This window comes from Erpetoichthys calabaricus, chromosome 1 (genome assembly GCF_900747795.2).
Source record: "Erpetoichthys calabaricus chromosome 1, fErpCal1.3, whole genome shotgun sequence".
Classification (NCBI taxonomy): domain Eukaryota; kingdom Metazoa; phylum Chordata; class Cladistia; order Polypteriformes; family Polypteridae; genus Erpetoichthys; species Erpetoichthys calabaricus.
The window spans coordinates 942,883-949,678 of NC_041394.2; the positions used below are offsets into that span (position 1 = coordinate 942,883).

Below are 6,796 nucleotides of genomic sequence, written 5' to 3' on the forward strand. Positions count from 1 at the left end.
GACTGTGGGACCCCTCAGCATGTGGTCTTCGACAAGAATTCAGGGGCATGAGTGGTGGCAAGGATGAGACAGATCCTTTAATTCTGCTGGAATCTGGGCACTGCCAGGCAGGTGGCACTAGTTAGTGCACTGAGAAGGGTAGAGACTCCATTGAGAAATGACCTGAGTGGTTGTGTGAAGTTTCGTTCCATTTTCTAACTTTAGTTGGACTCCCCCCTCGTACACAGAAATGATTTGGGTAGGAACAGAAGTACCAAGCTGGCAAAGTCTGCAGATGATGCCAGGATAGGTGGATTGGCACACAGTCTGGAATTCACCGAGTCATCACAGAGGGTCACGGACAGCAGACAGGCTCGGGCAGAGTGGTGGGCGATGTCAGTAAAAGTGTGGGGTCTGAATACACAATGGGGGGGGGGGGGGGTGCCAATCGAGAGGACCCCTGATTTCTTGCTTTTATAAAAGATCTGCATTTGTCTTTAGTCTTTCATTTTTTTTTTGTTTTTCATGTATTGTATATAAATAACATTTATTAATATTATTATTGATATTAATGTTGTTATTGTTATTATTATTATTTTTATTATTATTATAAATCATATTATTATTATTATTATCATTATTGTTGTTCTTGCTTTTAATATTATTATTGTTGTTATTATAAATTATATTATTATTGGTATCGTTATTGTTTATATTATTCATATTATTGTTCTTGTTTTTAATATTATTTTATTATTATTGTTATTGATATTATTGTTGTTGTTAATATTATTTTTATTATTGTTGTTATAAATTATATTATTGATCATATTATTCAGATTATTGTTCTTTTTAATATTATTTTATTATTGTTATTGATATTGTTATTGTTAATATTATTTGTTATTATAAATCATTATTGATATTATTATTGTTCATATTATTCAGATTATTGTTCTCTTTAATATTATTATTTTATTATTATTGTTGTTGATATTAATGTTATTTTTGTTGTTGTTATTATTATTTTTATTATTATTATGAATCATATTATTATTATTATCGTTATTGTTTATATTATTGTTGTTCTTGTTTTTAATATTAATATTATTTTTTTTTATTATTATTATGTCAAGAGAGAATCAGCAAAGTTGGAGGAGAAATCAGTTGGAAGATGCCTGAGCAGACTGGCACAGTTGAGGAGGAGGAGGCTGCCAAGGTGCGTCACTCTCTTAGATGTCAGACAACTGACTGCTGAGGCTGAGGGGGTAAAGGAGAAGACAAAAGGGGGCCGATGAGTTCAGGGGGTCCAAGCACTCAGATAGCCGGTGGATGAGGGGGGGGGGGACCAGAAATCCTTAAGACGGGTGACACTTTAGATTTCACTGATTCAGGTTGAGTGCTTTGATGAGCAGATGGTGAGAAACGCAGCGCAGAAAGTCGGCTTTGGAGAAGCAAAGTGCCATCTGAAGGCACCTCAGTGCCACCACCCCGGGAGGACAGCCGAGTGGTCAGAGCAGCAGGGCTTTACAGGCGACTCTCGGGGGCTACGAGACCAACACTCGGCACACGTCAAGATTACAAAGAGACAGCGGTTTGTATTACCGGCCGCAGTAAAAGCACAAAAGTAAACGTTTATGAACAGAATGTCAGACTTGAAAGAAAAGAGTTCTGTTTCCATAGCAACAGGCGAGACGTTTTCTACACAAGTCCCCAAACGACGAGTACATAACAAGGACAAAGACAACAACTCCCAAGTAACTGCCACCCTGACCCCAGGCCCGTCACTACAGGTCACCCGTTTCCACAGATTTCCGCACTTTGCTTTGCTGTCCCTAAAGTTCAAGAGGACGGTGAAATGGCAGAAGCCCCACGGAGGGCGCAGGTGGCCAAAGCCAACAGTATAAACGTCCCATCCTCGTGGCCTGGGGGCTCATCATCAGAGAGGCGTCCCCCCCCCTTGTGACCCCTGCAGGTGGCTTCACTGCTGCATGTCCCCCCGTCATCTTCAGCCCCCCCATCCCGTCCAGTTCCCCATTTCCTGAGGGACACCTTAAGGAGACGCAGACTGACAAAGGGTCCCTCTAGGAGTGCCACCCGCCGCAGCTCATTGTTTCTCCGTATTTTTACCTTTTTGTTCTTTCGTTTCTCTTTGTTAACTTTTTTTTTTTGATTTATTAATTTCTGTATTGTTTTATTATTTTATTTATTTTTATCCAACCCGCCATATCCTAACTACAGGGTCACAGGGGTCTGCTGGAGCCAATCCAGCCAACACAGGGCACAAGGCAGGAGACAAACCCCGGGCAGGGCGCCAGCCCACTGCAGATGTATGGTTTGTTTCATTTTTATTTATTATTGATTTTTTTATTCAATTTTTTACTTATTTTTTATTTATTATCTTTTTTCCTTTCTCAAACACCAGTAAGGATTTTTAGACCCCCAGCCCTTCTGTTTAACATTTTCAAAGTCACTTCACAACCTTCATGTCACCGTCTGTGTTACGGCCTTTCTGTGACTTTGTCCCTGTGATGCCAGTCGGTTGTTGTGGGCGTGGCCACACGGGTCACGACCTTGGCGTCACTTCTGTTGGACGGTCATCTTGAAGGCCACGATTGTGGATGCGGTGACCCCCCCCCTTAATTTAGCGTTTCCAGAACTTCATGACGTTTGTCGGTGACTTGTCCTCGTTTTCGGTCCCGCAGTGTCTTTTGTTTTTTTTTGTGTCCTGGTCCTCTGACTACAAAGCCCGTCTCTCTTTTGTCTTCCAAGACAGCACCGTGTGCCCTTCGTGCGGAGTCTGTGAGCCGTCGGTGGGTCGGCGGACTGCTGCTGGACCCCAGGACTTCATCGGACCGAGCGCCGGCACAGTAGGACAACATGCACGTCATCTCTGGGGGGCTTTTATTCATCACCTCCTCCACCTGTGTACTCACTCTGTGTGTGTGTGTGTGTGTCGTCATCACGGGGGGCACATTGGGATTCGCTGCTTTTACACTTCAGTTAGCGTTTAGTTCTTGTGTTGCTGTGGCTGCATATTCACGTGTGTGTGTGTGTGTGTGTGTGCGCCCCCAACTCCTGACACCCCTAATAATATCAATGAGTGGCTGCTTTATAAAGTGTGACTTTGAGCCCCCCCACCACCCCTCATCTTGTGTCTCTGCTCGGTGCCCGTGGCTCCACCGTTGTTCTCGTCCCGTTCAGTCTGCTGCAGTTCATTTTATTTCTGTTGCAGTCGGAAGAACAAAAGTGCGCTGAGGAGGGCAAAGGAGAACAAAAAATAAGAAAGAGGAAGAAGAGGAAGAAGAGTAAAAAAAGGAGGAAGAAAAAAAAGAAAAAACCAAACAGCACTGAAGTGGAGAGCCCTGAAGATGGGGGCACAGAGGGGGTCCTCCACAACAAAAGGAAACCGAGGAGGAAGAGGAGGAGGAGGAACAAAAAACAAATGTGGAGAGCAGGTAAGCGGACAGGTAAAGATGGGAGGCCACTGGAGACCCCCGGAGGGGGCTAAATGGGGGGCTCTCTGTTTTGGAATTCTTAGTAAAATCGATTTGCACCCTGACTTTCAGTAAAAGGCTTCAGTCGCATAAATGAATGGATGAGCGGGTGGCACTCGGGCCTTGCTGGGCACTTCTGGGGCAACACGAGCAGCGACGGTGCAGATAATTAGGAGGCCGCTGGTCATCACAGGCCTGACTCTGATTGATTAGGACAGTTTTGTGTTTTATGACTAAGACAAGAGGAAGGGGAACTTTGGTAACCTTAGTGCCACAAAATGGCAAATAAAAAAAAAGAAAAGAAAAGAAAAAATGTTCACACATTTAGTCATTTTAGGAAGCAAAAGAAAGAAAAGTGCAAAGTAGACCTGGGGGGGGGGGGGCATCTAAAGAGAGAGTGAAAGGCGCTACATAATAAATAGATAGATATGAAAGGTGCTACCTAATACATAGACAACAGTGAAAGGCACTATATAATAGGAAGATAGATGGATAGAGGGCGGCACGGTGGCGCAGTGGGTAGCGCTGCTGCCTCACAGTTGGGAGACCTGGGGACCCGGGTTCACTTCCCGGGTCCTCCCTGCGTGGAGTTTGCATGTTCTCCCCGTGTCTGCGTGGGTTTCCTCCGGGTGCTGCGGTTTCCTCCTACAGTCCAAAGACATGCAGGTTGGGTGGATTGGCGATTCTAAATTGGCCCTAGTGTGTGCTTGGTGTGTGGGTGTGTTTGTGTGTGTCCTGCAGTGGGTTGGCACCCTGCCCAGGATTGGTTCCCTGCCTTGTGCCCTGTGTTGGCTGGGATTGGCTCCAGCAGACCCCCGTGACCCTGTGTTCGGATTCAGCGGGTTGGAAAATGGCTGGATGGATGGATAGATCGATGAAAGGGACTATATTATAGATAGATAGCAATGAAAGGCGCTATATAGTGTCGCATGTGGCCAGGATTATTACCTGGCCGGGACGCCAGAAAGGACCAGAAGGTGGCAAGAATAACTTCCGGGCCACGAGGACACAACTGCCACGGAGAAGGAGAGGACCACGGGAAAGGAGAACGAACTGTCGGACTTGTTGGGACCCGTGGCCACCGCCTGGGGGCGCTTTACACCTCGTGGGACCCGGATGTTATTCTTCCCTTTGTTCGGTTTAATTTTTGTCTGCTGTGCCTCTGAGATGTGCCAGGCTCGTTCTTCACTTCCTCCATGTCTGCCCTGTGCCATCTGCTCAGAGCTCCTCTCTTGATATTGGTGCTGCCCACTTGCGGTACACTGGTGGTCTGTTTTGTGTCTCTCTTTCTTTATTTCTCCTTCTTTATTTCATATTCCAAGGTGAATCTGATCCGAGAGTGCTGCACTTCTTGTACCGAAGGATTGTCATGGGCAGCCAGGAGGAGAAGCCCCAGTAAGTATTCCTGCTTTCACAATCAATGTCTAAATGCCCATAGAGTGCCCGTCAGTGCGCTGTGTATGCTGGAGTCCTGAATGGGTATACAAGGTCAAACCCAAGTGCACTGTGCCTACTGCTACTCAAAATGGCAGTCTGTACCCAAACCCACCATCATCCATTAATTCACCCGTCGCCCATCTCCTGACGCTCTATGGCTGCTTCTCGTTACTTAATAATTAAATGACAGTCCTCGGTGACGTGTCTCGAGACCCTGCTGTTGAGATCCTAGCCCACCCACTGGCTATATGGGTCTCACGGGGTCCGCTCTCATGGGCTCGTGGGTTTCTTGCCACATCCTGCAGAGGGCAGATTATGGCTGACTGGTGACCCTAAAGTGACCTGTGATATGTGCCAGGGTGCCCAGTACTGTAGACTGGCATCCCTGCAAGATTTGCGGTGCCTATTTCTCTGGTGTCCAGCCCAGACCTGAATATAAAAACCACCCCAGCATATTTCAAAGAGGACCCTTAATAGGCAAAGCTGTGCAGAAATGCCACCCTCAAGTGTGCCAATGTGTCATCGGGCATTCAGCTACTGATGCCATTCAGCCACTTTTGAGCCTCGCTGCATCCTCTCCTCACAATGTGAACACGTTTATCACATGATACCATTTTACGGTAATCTAAGAACATTTTTACATTTACATTCCTGTGAAAAAGTAAGTGCACCCCATGGGAATGGTTGACTTCCTCAACGGGTTTGATGAGAAAAACAGACCTGAAGGAGAGGCGCTGAGCCCTGAAGTGTCACATGTCACTGCTCTGCCAAATCGAGAGGAAGAGCTGGGGACGCACAACAACATGAGGGCACATTTAGACAGCTTCGGAGTTACGATCAGGTACTGTGGTGGCAGGCAGGTGGCACACACAAGATGAGAAGGAGCAGCAGAGGATCGAGGCCTGGGATAACCTGCTTTGGCATTATATTTTGGTCAAAACAAAAAAAAAACCAAAGCGTTACATATTTGGGGTTGAAAAAAAATGATATTTTTATTAAATGTAAAACACGCGAAACACTAAAACTACAAAGTCAGAAGTGTAAAAAGGATGATGATGATGATGATGATGATCCAGATATAGTCAGGGGCTACCATTCTGTCTGAACAGGTGTAGTCCTTTACCTGGCACTGCTCAGCCTGATGGTTTGTCTTGATCACATTGTCATCATCATCATCAAGAAATAACTAAAAGGAAGGAAGGAAGTGGATCTCAGCTGTCAACATTCACTTTCACTCCTGGCTGCCTCAAAGTCAGGACGAGGTGCTGCTGCTTTATGTGAAGAGGGGCCAACAGAAACCCAAACGTGATCGAGCGTCACTTTCAGAGTCATCACTGTCTGTGTCAATGTCACCGCCTGAAGAATGACAGACCCACGGCTGACCAGAGGCTCCTCCCCTTCACCGTCCGCTCATCTCAGTCGGGCAGGCGGGCAACACCTGGGCGGCTGAAAAACCTTTCATAGCAGATGGCATTATGCTGTTATGAAGACACGCCCACACTGTTGCCAAGGTAACGCTTGGGCCTCACACTTGTATAAGACACGCCCACACTGTTGCCATGGTAACGCTCGGGCCTCACACTTGTATAAGACATGCCCACACTGTTGTCAAGGTAACGCTCGGGCCTCACACTTGTATAAGACACGCCCACACTGTTGTCAAGGTAATGCTCGGGCCTCACACTTGTATAAGACACGCCCACACTGTTGCCAAGGTAACGCTCGGGCCTCACACTTGTATCAGACACGCCCACACTGTTGCCATGGTAACGCTCGGGCCTCACACTTGTATAAGACACGCCCACACTGTTGCCATGGTAACGCTCGGGCCTCACACTTGTATCAGACACGCCCACACTGTTGCCATAGTAACGCTCGGGCCT

At 46.5% G+C, this 6,796-nt stretch overlaps 1 long non-coding RNA gene across 1 annotated transcript in view; it reads left to right on the plus strand.

Moving 5' to 3' along the window:
- The first annotated feature begins 1,374 nt into the window (after positions 1-1,374).
- The window catches only part of LOC127530029 (uncharacterized), a 6,188-nt gene continuing 766 nt past the window's right edge, over positions 1,375-6,796 (plus strand). The window contains exons 1-2 of the long non-coding RNA XR_007936565.1: positions 1,375-3,437; positions 4,799-4,871. This is a non-coding gene — a long non-coding RNA (uncharacterized LOC127530029). The remainder of the gene's footprint in view (positions 3,438-4,798; positions 4,872-6,796) is intronic.